Below are 14,639 nucleotides of genomic sequence, written 5' to 3'. Positions count from 1 at the left end.
TTCTTTCGGGTTTCTTGCTTTGCGGCTGCCTGCAAGCGGACGAATCTCAAGGTTGTATAATTTATTCATTCTTTGATAATAAATGTGGTTTGAATCTTTGGTTAGCACACTTTACAGTACCGGCAACACGGGTTCAATTCCTGCTCTGCCCGTAAGGAGTTAGTGTGTTTTCCCTGTGACCGTGTGGGTTTCCTCCGGGTGCTCCAGTTACCTCCCATGGTCCAATGATGTACCGATAGTTAGGTTAATTGGACATTGTAAATTGTCCCGTGATTAGGCTAGGATTAAATCGGGGGATTGCTGGGCAGCGTGGCTCAAAGGGCCAGGGGGGCCTAATCCGTGCTGTAGCTCAGTAAGTAAACTTGAAAAGGGTTCTGCTGACGCTGGAGATCCAGAGTAACAAACACAAAGTGCTGAAGGAACCCAGCAGGTCAGGCAGCATCTATGGAGAGGAATAAACAGTTGACGTTTCGGGCTGAGACCCTTATCAGGGACCGGAGAGGAAGAGGGCAGAAGCCAGAATAAGAAGGTGGGGAGAAGGGGAAGGTGTACAAGCTGGCAGGTGAAGGGTGAGACCGGGGGGGGGGGGTGGGTGAAGTGAGAAGCTGGGAGGTGATAGGTGGAGAAGGTAAAGAGCTGGAGGAGAGGAATCTGACAGGAGGGGAGGGTGAACCATGGGAGAAAGGGAAGTGACGGGCAGGCTAGGAGAAGAGAAGGGGTGAGAGGGGAGCCAGAATGGGGAATGGAAAAAGAGAGACGGGGAAGGGTGAGAAATTACCAGAAGTTGGAGAATTCAGTATTCACGCTTCCTCCTTCCCATTCAGATCTGGTGAAGGGTCTTGTCCTGGTACCGTTTAATGCCCTCCATAAATGCCGCCTGACCTGCTGAGTTCCTGTGTGTGTGTGTTTGTGTCACGTGCCACACTTACCTCTTGCTAATTAGATGTCCGTTACTTTGTGTCACTGCTGATACGAACATTCTTCTTCCACTCCAGATTCTTGTTCCAAATGCATCTCGCACACAGTGAAACGTGTCGTTTGCCTTAGCTGCCGACACAACCTAAGGATGTGCTGGGGGCAGCCCGCACATTCCAGCGCCAACTGGGCAGACCCACACTTCCGGCAGAAAATGAGAAAACAGGACACAACGAGCACCACAACAACAGCAGCAGAACAAGCCCCATTCCTCCATCCAGCCCCACGTGCACATTATACCTGAGTGCTTCATCCAGTGTAGGTCAAGCAACGATCTCTATGAAACTCCCTCCCCCCCCCTTACCTTTACATTGATTTATAAATCTGAGCAACTTCCCTTAATGCCTACTTTAAGTTTCCAGATCAAATTCCATCCTTGCACTGCTCTGTACGTTGGTGCTGGCCAAAGTTAATATTTTGCCAAAGGTCTCTAGTTCTCTGCCGAAAGAAAAGAGCAATGTACATTTTTTCCATCTTGCTGAAGAAGGGTCTTGGCTCGAAACGTAGACCGTTTATTCCTTTCCATAGATGCTTCCTGGTCTGCTGAGTTTCTCCAGTTCTTGCTCTTCTCGCTTCTCATTTCCACCATGCCCCCTTCTCATTGCTACCGTCAGGGAGGGGGTACAGGAGCCTGAAGGCACACACACTCAACGATCCAGGAACAGCTTCTTCCCCTCTGCCGTCCGATTTCTGAATGGACATTGAACCCATAAACGCTATCTCACTACTTCTTTATTTCTGTTTTTTGATTTACTTATTTAACTATTTAATATTTATATACTTACTGTAATCCACAGTTTTTTCTCTATTATTATATATTGCATTATACTGCTGTCACAAAGTTAACAAATTTCACCACATATGCCGATGATATTAAACCTGATTCTGGGTCTGATTCTGATTTTGTCTACGTTAACACGAGGAATTCTGCAGATGCTGGAGATTCAAGCAACACACATCAAAGTTGCTGGTGAACGCAGCAGGCCAGGCAGCATCTCTAGGAAGAGGTACAGTCGATGTTCCGGGCCGAGGCCCTTCGTCAGGACTAACTGAAGGAAGAGCTAGTAAGAGATTTGAAAGTGGGAGGGGGAGGGGGAGATCCAAAATGATAGGAGAAGACGGGGGTGGGGGGGGGATGAGCCAAGAGCTGGACAGGTGATAGGCAAAGGGGATATGAGAGGATCATGGGACAGGAGGTCCGGGGAGAAAGACAAGGGGGGAGGGGGAACCCAGAGGATGGGCAAGGGGTATAGTGAGAGGGACAGAGGGAGAAAAAGGAGGGAGAGAGAAAGAATATGTGTATATAAATAAATAACGGATGGGGTACGAGGGGGAGGTAGGGCATTAGCGGAAGTTAGAGAAAGTTAGAGGAAGTAGCCTCCAACCTGATGGCATGAACATTGACTTCTCTAACTTCCGCTAACTTTCCCACTTTCAAATCTCTTACTAACTCTTCTTTCAGTTAGTCCTGACGAAAGATCTCGGCCTGAAACATCGACTGTACCTCTTCCTAGAGATTCTGCCTGGCCTGCTGTGTTCACCAGCAACTTTGATGTGTGTTGCTTGTCTATGTTAATCTGGGATTTCCAGCATTTGCAGAATCTCTTGTTTTCACACTTTTTCCAGCACCTTTACAATACGCCCTAGTGGATTAAAGCCAGTGAAATATTGTCTGCAAAAATGCACTCAAACTCATCAGAGTGTAGGAAACGCAGAGACCAATTCTCACACAGAAAGTTCCACACACATATTCAGCCATCTGTCAGCCAGTAACCTCTTTCTTCGTGACACTGGCTGTGGGGCATCAACTCGGGATAATTGGGAAAGCTCCGGAAATCTTTACTAGGGCTTACGGAGATCCCTCGACTTCCTGAGGTCGAAGTTCAAAATAAATTTATTACCAAAGCACATACTATATATGTCACCATATACTACTCTGAGATTAATTTCCTTGTGGGCATTCACAGCAGAGTGCTTGTTGTGCCGCAGTCAGGGTTAAGAAATACCCCACTCTAGAGACTGTTGTGCACGAAAATCCCAGGAGATCAGCAGTTCCTGAGATACTCAAATCACCCCGTCTGCACCAACAGTCACTTAGATCACATTTCTTCCCCCATTCTAATGTTTGGTCTGAATCTCTTGACCATGTCAGCGTGCTTTTATGCATTGAGTTGCTGCCACGTGATTGGCTGATTAGATATCTGCATTAACGAGCAGGTGTACCTAATAAAGTGGCCACTGAGCACATATACTGTTTCTCCAATTGTAATATAAAGTATTTTTAATGTACTTCACTACACTGTTGTCACAAAACAACAAAATTAATGGCGTACAATTTGTGAGTGATATTAAATCTGATTCTGTCCATCGAAACAAGTGGTGAAATGCATCCTTCTCATCTCCGTTCTAAAGGGAAGTCCTCCAACGGATGTGCTGGGCACAGCCCGCAAGTGTCGCCACTTGCTTGTTGGTAGTAGAGAAGTTACTGAATTGCTCGACAAAGAGCTGGGATGTGTTTGCTGGGCCGAATGGCCTTCTGCTCCCAGACAATGCCATGATTCTAATTCTGTGAAAGGGATCGGTGATTTTCCGCTCTAAGTGAGTCCAGTCAATATGCAAACAACCCTCTCTGTTTAAAACAAAATACCCCAAGCTTCCACCATCAGCGGTTGGCATGCAATAATTATAAGATCATAGGACATTGGTGCAGAATTAGGCCATTTGGCCCATTGAGTCTGCTCTGCCATTTGCTGATTTATTATCCCTCTCAACCCTGTTCTTCTACCTTCTCCTCTAACCCTTACTAATCAACAGCCCATCACCCTCCACTTTAAATACACCCAATGACTTGCCCTCCACAGCTGCCTGTGGCAATGAATTCCACAGATTCACCACCCTCTGGCTAAAGAAGTTCCTCCTCACCTCCGTTCTAAAGGGACGTCCTTCTATTCTGAGGCTGACACCTCTGGTCTTGTACTCCCCCACTATAGGAAACATCCTCTCCCTGTTCTCTCTGTCTGGGGATTTCAACATTCAGTATGTTTCAATCAGGTCGAGTTCTGCCTTGTAAAATTTGAAAGACTAGTTAGTTTTTAAAGAAAACACATTTGTATTCTGATTCCCATTCCCACTCCAACATGTCAGTCCATGGCCTCCTCACCTGCTAAGAAGAGCAACACCATATATTCCGTCTGGGTAGCCTACAATCTGATGGTATGAATGTCAATTTCTCCTTCTGGTAAAGAAATTCCCCTCCCCTCTTCTATTCCCCACTCTGACCTTTTACCTCTTCTCACCTGCTTATCACCTCCCCCTGGGTCCCCTCCTCCTTCCCTTTCACCCACGGTCCACTCTCCTCTCCTATCAGATTCCTTCTTCTCCAGTCCTTGACCCTTCCCACCCACCTGGCTTCACCTCTCACCTTCCTTCTCCCCCACACCATTTTTATTCTGTCGTCTTCCCCTTCCTTTTCAGTCCTGAAGAAGGGTCTCGGCCCGAAACGTCGACTGTTTATTAATTTCCATAGATGCTGCCTGACCTGCTGAGTCAAGCGTTTTGTGTATGCTGCTTTGCTTTAAAAAGTCTTGTTAATCTAATAAGACCATAATACATAGGATCATGGCTAGCTTATTATCCCTTTCAACCCTATTCTTCCGCTGTCTCCCCATAATCTTTGATGTCCTTACCTGCAATTTACCTGTACTTTGTAAGACCCTTAACAGTGTTGATGAGCAGAGGGAACTTGGGGCCGGGTTCGTAGCCCCCTGAAAGTGGCTCCACAGATCGATAAGGTGGTTATGACATGCTAGCCTTTATTAGTCGAGGCATTGAGCTCTAAAGTCAGGAAGTTACGTCGCAGCTTTGTTAAACTCTGGTTAGGCCGCATCTGGAGTATTGCGTACAGTTCTGGTCGTCTTGTAGGAAGAATGTCAAGGCTTTGGAGAGGGTGCAGAAGAGATTTACCAGGATGCTGCCTGGTTTAGAGGGTGTGTGTGCTATCACGAGAGGCTGGATAAACTTGAGTTGTTTTCTCTGGAGATCTGGAGGCTGAGGGGAGATGGAGGTTTACAAGATTATGAGAGGCATAGATAGAGTGGGCAGAGAGTATCTGTTCCCCAGGGTTGAAATGTCTCATACCAGAGGGCATGCATTGAAGGTGAGCGGGGGATGTGAGGGACAAGTTTTTTACACAGAGAGTAGTGGTTGCCTACAATGTACTGCCTGGAGAACTGAGAGAGGCAGAAACATTAGAGACCTAAGAGAGCTTGGGTAGGTACATGAATGTGAATTGCATGGTGGGGTGGAGATACGTCTCTACTAAAGGAGGTGTAGGGCATTCCTTCCCTCCGCTAGCCTGCAGGTCACCCTTGGGCAAGGTGTGGCACCTGCTCAACCCCGTCCTCCCCTGATCAGGGTCACGTGAACCTACGGGAGCAGCTGGCGGATGGTCGTACGAGCAGCCGGTGCAGATCACAAGTCCTGGTTGTGCGACCACCGGCGCCAGGCAGACAATCTCCGAAGAGTATTGATAACGTCTGGGGGGGGGGTCACCCGACTTGTAAAGACACACTGCCCAGAAGAAGGCGATGGCAAACCACTTCTGTTTAAAAATTTACTAAGAACAATCATAGTCATGGAAAGACCATGATTGTCTACGTCATACGACACAGCGCATAATGACGAAGGACACTGGTCCAATGATGAGCAGATTAGTTTAGTAGTTGGCCATTAAATTACTGATTTAAGTGGTGCAGTACAGCAATGTGGGCTGAAGGGCTGTACTGTTCTCTGTTCTGTTTATTGTAATCACAACCTCTTACCTCTTAAGATACCAAAATAGTCTCCCCATGGTAAGTACAATCTAGAGGACTATAAACTGAAGTCCACCCTATACAGCACAGAATCAAAATAGCTGTACCTTAGATATATAGGGCAAAGGACTGATCACACACCTTTCACTTATCTGATGGTAGATTACTGGAGGAAGTTCATAGCCCGGACCAAGGGTAGAGCAGATGATGAAGTCCATTGTGCTAACACATATGCCTGGAAAATGAATTGCACTGGATTGCTTTTTTGTCGCGTGCTTGGCTAGAATTATACAAAGCAAAACTACTCATATCCATCCTTTCCTCTCGGTAACGCAGTAATTCCGCTCAGCGGCCGTTACATTCGGTACAGCTGCTCGTTAATGCAAATATCTGATCAGCCAATCATGTGGCAGCATCTCAGTGCCTAAGAGCATGCAGACGTGGTCAAGAGGTTCCAGTGTTGATCAGACCAAACATTAGAGCGGGGAAGAAATGTGATCCAAGTGATTCTGGCCCTGGAATAATTATTGGTGCCAGACGGGGTAGTTTGAGTTCAAAAGTCAGGAAGTTAAGTTCACTAGCCAAAAACTGCTGATCCCCTGGGATTTCCGCAGACAACAGTCTCCAGAGTTTACAGAGAACGGTGCGAGAAACAAAAAACGACACCCAGTCGGCGGCAGTTCTGCAGGCGAAAATGTCTTATTAAAATGGGAGAGGTCAGCAGAGAATGGCAAGACTGGCTCAGGCTGACAGGAAGGCAACAGTAGCTCTGATAACCACGCGTTACAACAGTGGTGTGCAGAAGAGCATCTCTGAACGCACAACAGGTCGAGCCTTGGAGTGGACGGGCTACAGCAGTAGAAGACCACGGACATACAGTCTGCAGCCACAGTATTAGGTACAGGTGGTACAGCCACACTCAGCAGTTGCTTGTACGTTGTGTTCAAAAGGATTGCTCGTATACTTACTGTCTGTGTGTGTGTGTGTGTGTGTGTGTGTGTTTGTGTGTGTGTGTGTGTGTTTATTATTGTGTTTGTGTTTTTAATGCTGCATCAGATCCGGAATAACAATCATTTTGTTCTCCTTTACACTCCTGTACTGAAGAATGACAATAAGTAATCTTGAATCTTGACCATCAAAGTTGCCTGTCCAGACATTTTTCCTGTGGCTCTCTGGGCTTTCCCCCAATGCTCCGATTCCCTCCCACATCCCAAAGGTGTGTGGGTTTGTGGGTTAATTAGTCGCTGTAAATTGTCCCCGGTGCCCTCCTGGCCCTTCGAGCAACCCCCAACAGACCCAATTAACCCTAACCTAACCACAGGACAATTCACAGTGACCAGTGAACCTACCCGGTACGCCTTTGGACTGTGGGAGGAAACCGGGGAACACGGGGCAGACGTACAGACTCCCGACCGAACTCTGAACTCTGCAACACCCTGAGCTGTGATACTGTGGTGCCCGCAGACCAAATGACCTGTGTCTTCAGGAAATACCCAGATAATCTTCGGAATAAGGAGTTCTGAGTCTGGGTTGGAGCTTGCCTCATGAACAGAGGATTAAAGTCCAGTTCAAACAGATGGTGACTCTGATTTCTTAAACCGTGGGCAGCTTTGTACTTTCATCCTCTGTTAGCTGATTTAAGTTTTTGATCTTTACTGTGCCTGAACTGATTTCTATCAGCCTCTAGTCCAACAGTCAGGTTAGTTCAGCTGCCACCTCTTGCCTCCCTCCATATTGCTTCCCCCATGAGAGGATGTCATTAGTATTATCAATGGGGAAAGATGCCATAAAGATTTTTATTATGTAAAAATAATAGATTAGATTAGATTATGAGGACACGCAGTCCTCTTTTATTGTCATTTAGTAATGCATGCATTAAGAAATGATACAATATTCCTCCGGTGTGATATCACAGAAACACAGGACAGACCAAGACTGAAAAACTAACAAAAACCGCATTATTATAACATATAGTTACAACAGTGCAACAATACCATAACTTGATGAAGAACAGGCCATGGGCGTGGTTAAAAAAGTTCAAAGTCTCTCAAATGTCCCACATCTCACGCAGACGGGAGAAGGAAGAAAACTCTCCCTGCCATGCCCAACCACAGTCTGACTCTGAGTCGTCTGAAAACTTCGAGCTCTGACCAGCCCTCTGACACCGAGCACCATCTCTGCCGAACGCCTCGACCCCAGCCCCGTCTGCCAGCAGCAGGCAAAGCCGAGGATTTTGGGGCCTTCCCTCCGGAGATTCTCAATCGCCCAGTAGCAGCAGCAGCGAACTGGGCATTTCAGAAGTTACTCCAGATGTTCCTCCGTGCTTCTCACGGCTGTCTCCATGAAATCAGAATTGTGCACGGCCCCCATTTAACAAATACGATATCATTTCACCGGAGAGGCTATGCACGCTGCATCACGCCGCCATCTTCTCCTCCTGCCCAAAATATAACATAATTTTATAATATAATTATATAAAAATATAATTTTATATAATTATTTTTATTATATAAATAAAGATTTTTTATTTTATCTGTTGGAAGTGATTTTTTTTTCTCTCTGCACATTGGGTGTTTGATGGTCTTTTTTTAACGGGTTCTGTTGGGTTTCTTTGTTTCGTGGCTGCCTGTTGATGAATCTCAAGGTTGTATAATGTGTACATAGTTTGATAATAAATGTATTTTGAAATATTTAGGTTTAGATTTAGGTCCCTTTAGTATCAGAGAATTTATACAGTACGCAACCTGAAATTCGTAAACACAGAATACTCTGCAGATGCTGGGGTCAAAGCAACACTCACAACACGCTGGAGGAACTCAGCAGGTCGAGCAGCATCCGTGGAAACGATCAGTCAACGTTTCGGACCGGAACCCTTCGTCAGGACCTGAAATTCGTACTCTTCACAGACATCCACGAAACAAGGGATCCCATAGAATGAATAATAGAACATGGGAGCCCCAAACCGCCCCTCCCCACCCTTCGCAGGGGCAACAGCAATCCCCCCTCCCACCCCACTCGCACCAGCAAAACTACCGAACCTGCCCCCCCCCAAACTGCCATGCAAGCAAAAGCCCCCAAAGAGACCTTGATCCTGAATCGAACTAAAACTAGAGTCCATTACACAGCACCTTGACAGGCTCGCGCTCTACATCGAGGGGAGAGAGAGGTCGCTCGTTGAATCAGAATCGAGATTCCAGTTTATTTATCACGTGTACATCGAAATACACAGCGTTGACAACCAACACAACCTGAGGACGTGCTGGGGGGGTGAGGGCCACACATTCTGGCGCCAGCATAGCTTACCCACAGTGCTCGGCTGGACTACACGGACAAAGCAGCAAGGAACAAAACAGCAGCGGCAGAAACAAGCCCCGTTCCTCCCTCCCACCCAAACACACTGTCATTCAAGCCCAGGACTGGCAGCCGGTTCCAGTGTCCAGCCCGCAGACTTCAGCCCCAGAATCAGGTTTAATATCACCGGCACGTGTCGTGAAATCTGTTACCTTTGCGGCAGCAGTTCAATGCAATACGTGATAAATAGAGGAGAAAAAAGACTGAATTATAGAGAGTATATTAAATGATTAAATTAAGTAAGTAGTACAAAGCGGAAATTTTAAAAAAGTACGGCAGAGGGGAAGAAACTGTCCCTCAATTGTTGAGTGTGAGCCTTCAGGCTCCTGTACCTCCTTCCCGATGGTAGCAATGAGAAGCCGGCCTTCAACCAGAATTAGCATCAGAATCAGCTTCATGATCACTGACGTATATTGTGAAATTCGTCGTTTTGTGACAGAAATATAGTGCAAAACACAAAAGATACTATAAATTATAATGCATAATGAGAATTACAACTAGAATTGTCTACAGTGTCTGTTCATATATATCTCAGTAGGTTGTGCACATGAACTGCAATTCCCTGTACGTTCGACGTGCGCCTGGTAAGTGACCGTGAAGCAGAGTGCTGCAGTGCCAGAGGTACCGCCGTCACGCTGCGTCATGTAAACCGAGGCACTGGGCCACTCTTGGCGTCAATGCCAAGTGCTCCAAGCTGGGCCCAGTGTGTATCTGTCAGGCAGACCAGTAAAACTGACAATCAAGTCAGTCCACTCCAACACCTTCACCCGTCACCCACTTCCACCTCCCCGTGGGGTCTTGCTGTGCACTGGCGACCTCCCGAGTCAGCGGCAGGACTCAGGGATCCCTCAACCTCACGAGTAACACAGGCAGAGAAGTCGGCTGACCACTGTTCCTCCCCCTCCCCGACAACTCCCATGCTAAAACCAGCTCACCGCTCAAGGGTATGAAACACAAGCCATCAAAGTAAAATGCCAAGTAAATTTATTGACAAGGTACGTATCCTACCATGAGATTAATTTTCTTGCTGGCATTTACAGGAGAATAAACCAGCGAACTGGGTTCAGTTTGCCTGCAAGGAGTTTGTACATTCTCCGGAAGACCACTAGGGTTTCCTCCAGGTGCTGTGGTTTTCTCCCACAGTCCAAAGATGTACCGGTTGGTGGGTCATTGTAAATTGTTCCATTATTAGTCTTGGGTCAAATTGGGGTTTGCTGGGCGATGCGGCTCGAAAAGCCAGGATGACCTGCTCCGCGCTCTTATCTCAATAAAATAATGAAGAGGGACACGTCCTGGGTGATGGGGGCCCATAATGATGGACGCGCCTTTTTGAGGCATCGCTCCTTGAAGATGTCTCAGGTACGACAAAGGCTGGTGGCCACGATGCAGCTGACTGACCTTACAACTCTCTGCAGCCTCGTTTGATCCTGTGCTGTAACCCCACGCCCCTCCCCGTACCAGGCGATGATGACGCAGCCAGTCAGAATGCTCTCCATCTGTCGAAATTTCTAAGTGTCTTAGGTGACAAGCCAAACCTCCTCAGCTCAGTAAAAAAATTGGTCATCAATAAACTCAGATAAATGACGTGCCGGTGCGTCAAGACCTGCCACTACCCGGCGCCCCCTCACTGGTCTGCAGGGTCTGTGACATAAAATTTTGGGAGGAACTCAGCAGGTCAGGCAGCATCTATGGAGAGGAATAAAGAGTCACGTTTTCGGGCTGAGACCCTTCATCGGAACCAGAAAGCAAAGGGGGGAAAGAAGCCGGAATAAGAAGCTGGGGGTGGGGGGGGAAGGAGTACAAGCTGGCAAGTGATAGATGAGGGGCAAGGTCAGCGGTGGGGGGAGGAGCGTACGAAGTAAGAAGCTGGCAGGTGATAGGTGGAAAAGGTCAAGGGCTGAAGAAGAAGGAATCCGATAGGTGAGGAGAATGGACCGTGGGAGCGAGGGAAAGAGGAGGGGCACCTGAGGGAGGTGATGGACTGGTGAGGGAGGGGAAGGAGACAGAATATGGAACGGAAGAAGAGAAGGGGAGGTGTGAGAAATTACCAGACATGAGAGAATTCAATGTTCATGCCGTCAGTAGCTCTTAAGAAACATTTCGATGAGCACATGCATCACTTGGCCAGCGGTGGGAGTCACGGGGACGGGAGCCCTGTTTCCGCGCCGTACGGGTCTGCGCTCACGTCTGCTCGAAGTGCCCCGCTGCCTGCGTACTTCCCGGGCAGGCGGGCGGACTGGCTCCCGTCAGGAGTGGGCGGGGCCCCCCCCCCGGACCTACGTGTGGTGCGGCACGTCCTGGCCCTCAGTGAGGGTGGGGGTGGGACCCGTGACGCTCGCGCCATACTCTGATTCTGCCTTGGAGCGATTGACTGCGTTGAAGCGAGGCTGCCTGCCCATTGTGTGCACCCTCTCCCCGCCCAGCCTGGCCACTAGCGCTGTGGTACTGCGTCAGGGCTGGACAGAACTATTCACACTTCCCATTCATCCCACTGAATGGGGAATGCGATACCCCACAGAAGCTGACTTGTTTTCAGATCGCACTCAAAAGGATCTCTCTTAACCACTTTAAGACGTCGGCGGCTGCAGCCAAGAACGGGGGCGGGGGAGAGGGAGCAGACCCGCGCAGGGAAGCGGCCACCTCCCCCCTCCCCACACTCACTCGGCAGTCGCAGACAGTATTAATCCTCCTGACGCACAGAGAGCAGATGACAAGGCACTCAGTGGACGTGTTCCACCGCTGTGGGCAGTTTGTGACCCTTGCTGACCGTAATCTTTTCAAAGATCAAAGTAAACTTATTATCAGAGTACATGCATCTCACTGTATACTACCCTGAGATTCATTTACAGGAAAATAAAGAAATACAACAGGATTTATGGAAGCTGTACATAACAAAGACCAACAAACAATGTACTAAAGAAGACAAATTAGAATCTGGTTTAATATCACCAGCATACGCGGTGAAACTTGTTTGCTTATCAGCAGCAGTATAATGTAATTCATGATAAATAGAGAAAAAACTGTGAATTACAATAAGTATGTATATAGCTAAATTAAATACGTAGTGCAAAAATAGAAATAAAAAAGTGGTGAGGTAGTGTTCATGGGTTCAATGTCCATTCAGAAATCGGACGGCAGAGGGGAAGAAGCTGTTCCTGAATCGTTGAGTGGGTGCCTTCAGGCTCCTGTACCTCCTCTCTGATGGTAGCAATGAGAAGAGGGCATGTCCTGGGTGACGGGGGTCCTTTGTGATGGACGCTGCCTTTCTGAGACACCGCTCCTTGAAGATGTCCTGGATACTACGGAGGCTGGTGCCCGTGATGGAGCTGACTGAGTTTACAACTCTCTGCAGCTTACTTCTATCCTGTGCAGTAGCCCCCACCCCCACCCCCATTCCAGACGGTGGTGCAGCCAGTCAGAATGCTCTCCACGGTACATCTGCAGAAATTTGCGAGTGCTTTTGGTGACACCCAGGAACTTGGAATTGTTCACTCTCTCCACCGCTGATCGTGCAAATAATAAAAATAAGTAAGCAAGCAATACTGAAGCATGAGCTGTAAAGAAAGTGAGTCTGTAGGTTTGGGGGTCAGCTCAGGGTTGAGGTGAGTGAAGTTATCCACGCTGGTTCAGGAGCCTGATGGTTGGAGAGTGATAACAGTTCCTGATCCTAGCGGCGTGGGACTCTAAGGTAGTAACAAGAAGGGTCCATGTCTCGGATGGTAAAGATCCTTAATGGTGCTTGATTGTAGATCTCACCATGCGCATTATTGGCTGCTGTGTGTTGGCGCGTGGCCAAGTGGTTAAGGCGTCGGTCTACTGATCTGAAGGTCGTGAGTTCGAGCCTTGGCTGAGGCAGCATGTTGTGTCCTTGAGCAAGGCACTTAACTACACATTGCTCTGCGACGACACCGGTGCCAAGCTGTATGGGTCCTAATGCCCTTCCCTTGGACAACATCGGTGGCGTGGAGAGGGGAGACTTGCAGCATGGGAAACTGCTGGTCTTCCATACAACCTCGCCCAGGCCTGCGCCCTGGAAACCTTCCAAGGTGCAAATCCATGGTCTCACAAGACTAACGGATGCCTATATGTTTTCCTGCCCTCCAAGTCCAACTGCACTTGATAAGTACCACAGTTGCAATCGATGTGAAATGCACTAGAAAAATAAGTGTAGGTTATTTTCTTTTGCTAATCTAGAGCCTCATACATTCCAGAGGCTCAGAGACGTCTCCCTACCAGCCATCGGAGGCATTTATCAGGAGCACTGTGTACGCAGGGCCCTCAGTATTATCAAGGATCCCACCCATCCATCCAGCATCCTCGTTGACTTTCTACCATCAGGCAGGAGACTCCGATGCATAAAGACAAGAACGGTCAGGATGGGAAACAGTTTCTTCCTTCAGAACCCTCTGCTGCATCGCATTCGAAGTGTCACTGGTTAATCTGTTCTGTACATGACAATATTTAATCTGTACACTTCAGTCTGTTATTTACACATAATCCATCCTTACCTTTTATCCTTACCTTCATAAGTTATTGTGTGTTACGTGTACTACTGTGCTTTACACCCTGGTTTGGAGAAATGTTGTCTCGTTCCTATATAGGTTAGATGGTTATATACATTTAAATAGTTAAATGACAATAAACTTGAGGCTCTTTATATCTCCTGATATTGTCCCTGAGATCAACTCTCATGAATTGTAAACCTGTGGCCTTATCCCTATAGCTGCCCCAAGTACCTGTCGTATTTTATGGATCTATCAAGAGCATATTGACTGAACATTAGTTATTCCTGTACATACAGTGTTCACCCTCAGCTGTAAGTGTGGTCCTTCTGTCAAAGCTTCCCCCACCCTACCCCGGGCACTGTTATTCCAGGACACGGAGAGTCATTTGGACTATTGTGAGGTAGTCTGGGGCCCCTTGTCTAAGAAAGGATATGCTGCCACTGGAGGTGATCCTGGAACTGAAAAATTCAAAGATTCAAAGTACACCTATCATCTAAATGTGTGTAAATTATACATCCTTGAGGTTCGTCTGCTTACAGGCAGCCACCAAACAAGAAACCCGTAAGAGCCCAATTAAAAAGAAAAGACCAACACCCGATGCGCAGAGAAAGAAAAAAAACACAAATCACACAAACAACAAAAGCAAGCAACAGCATTCCGAACCACGTTCGGTCCACAGGCCTGAATCCCAGAGTAGGCCCATAGCCTCAAGTCTCAATCTATAGCTCTGGGCCTGTACTCGGTGGAATTTAGAAGAATGAAGGGGAGTCTCATTGAAACTTATTGAATAATGAAAGGCCTGGATAAGAGTGAATGTGGAAGGGATGTTTCCAATAGTGGGTGAGTCTGCAACCAGAAGGCACAGTTTCAGAATACAAAGGTGTCCCTTCAGAGCAGAGATGAGGAGGAATTTCTTTAGCCAGAGGGTGGCGAATCTGTGGAATTCATTGCCACAGACAGCTGCACAGGCCAAGTCACTGGGTAGATTTAAAGCAGA

General features: G+C 47.5%; 1 protein-coding gene across 2 annotated transcripts in view; it reads left to right on the top strand.

Moving 5' to 3' along the window:
• dnajc4 (DnaJ (Hsp40) homolog, subfamily C, member 4) overlaps positions 1 to 14,639 on the top strand; it is a 274,705-nt gene that overhangs the window by 259,254 nt on the left and 812 nt on the right. The window lies entirely within an intron of this gene.

Source organism: Mobula birostris, chromosome 28, assembly GCF_030028105.1.
Source record: "Mobula birostris isolate sMobBir1 chromosome 28, sMobBir1.hap1, whole genome shotgun sequence".
In the NCBI taxonomy this organism is placed as follows: Eukaryota; Metazoa; Chordata; class Chondrichthyes; order Myliobatiformes; family Myliobatidae; genus Mobula; species Mobula birostris.
This window is presented reverse-complemented; position numbering and strand designations above follow the sequence as displayed.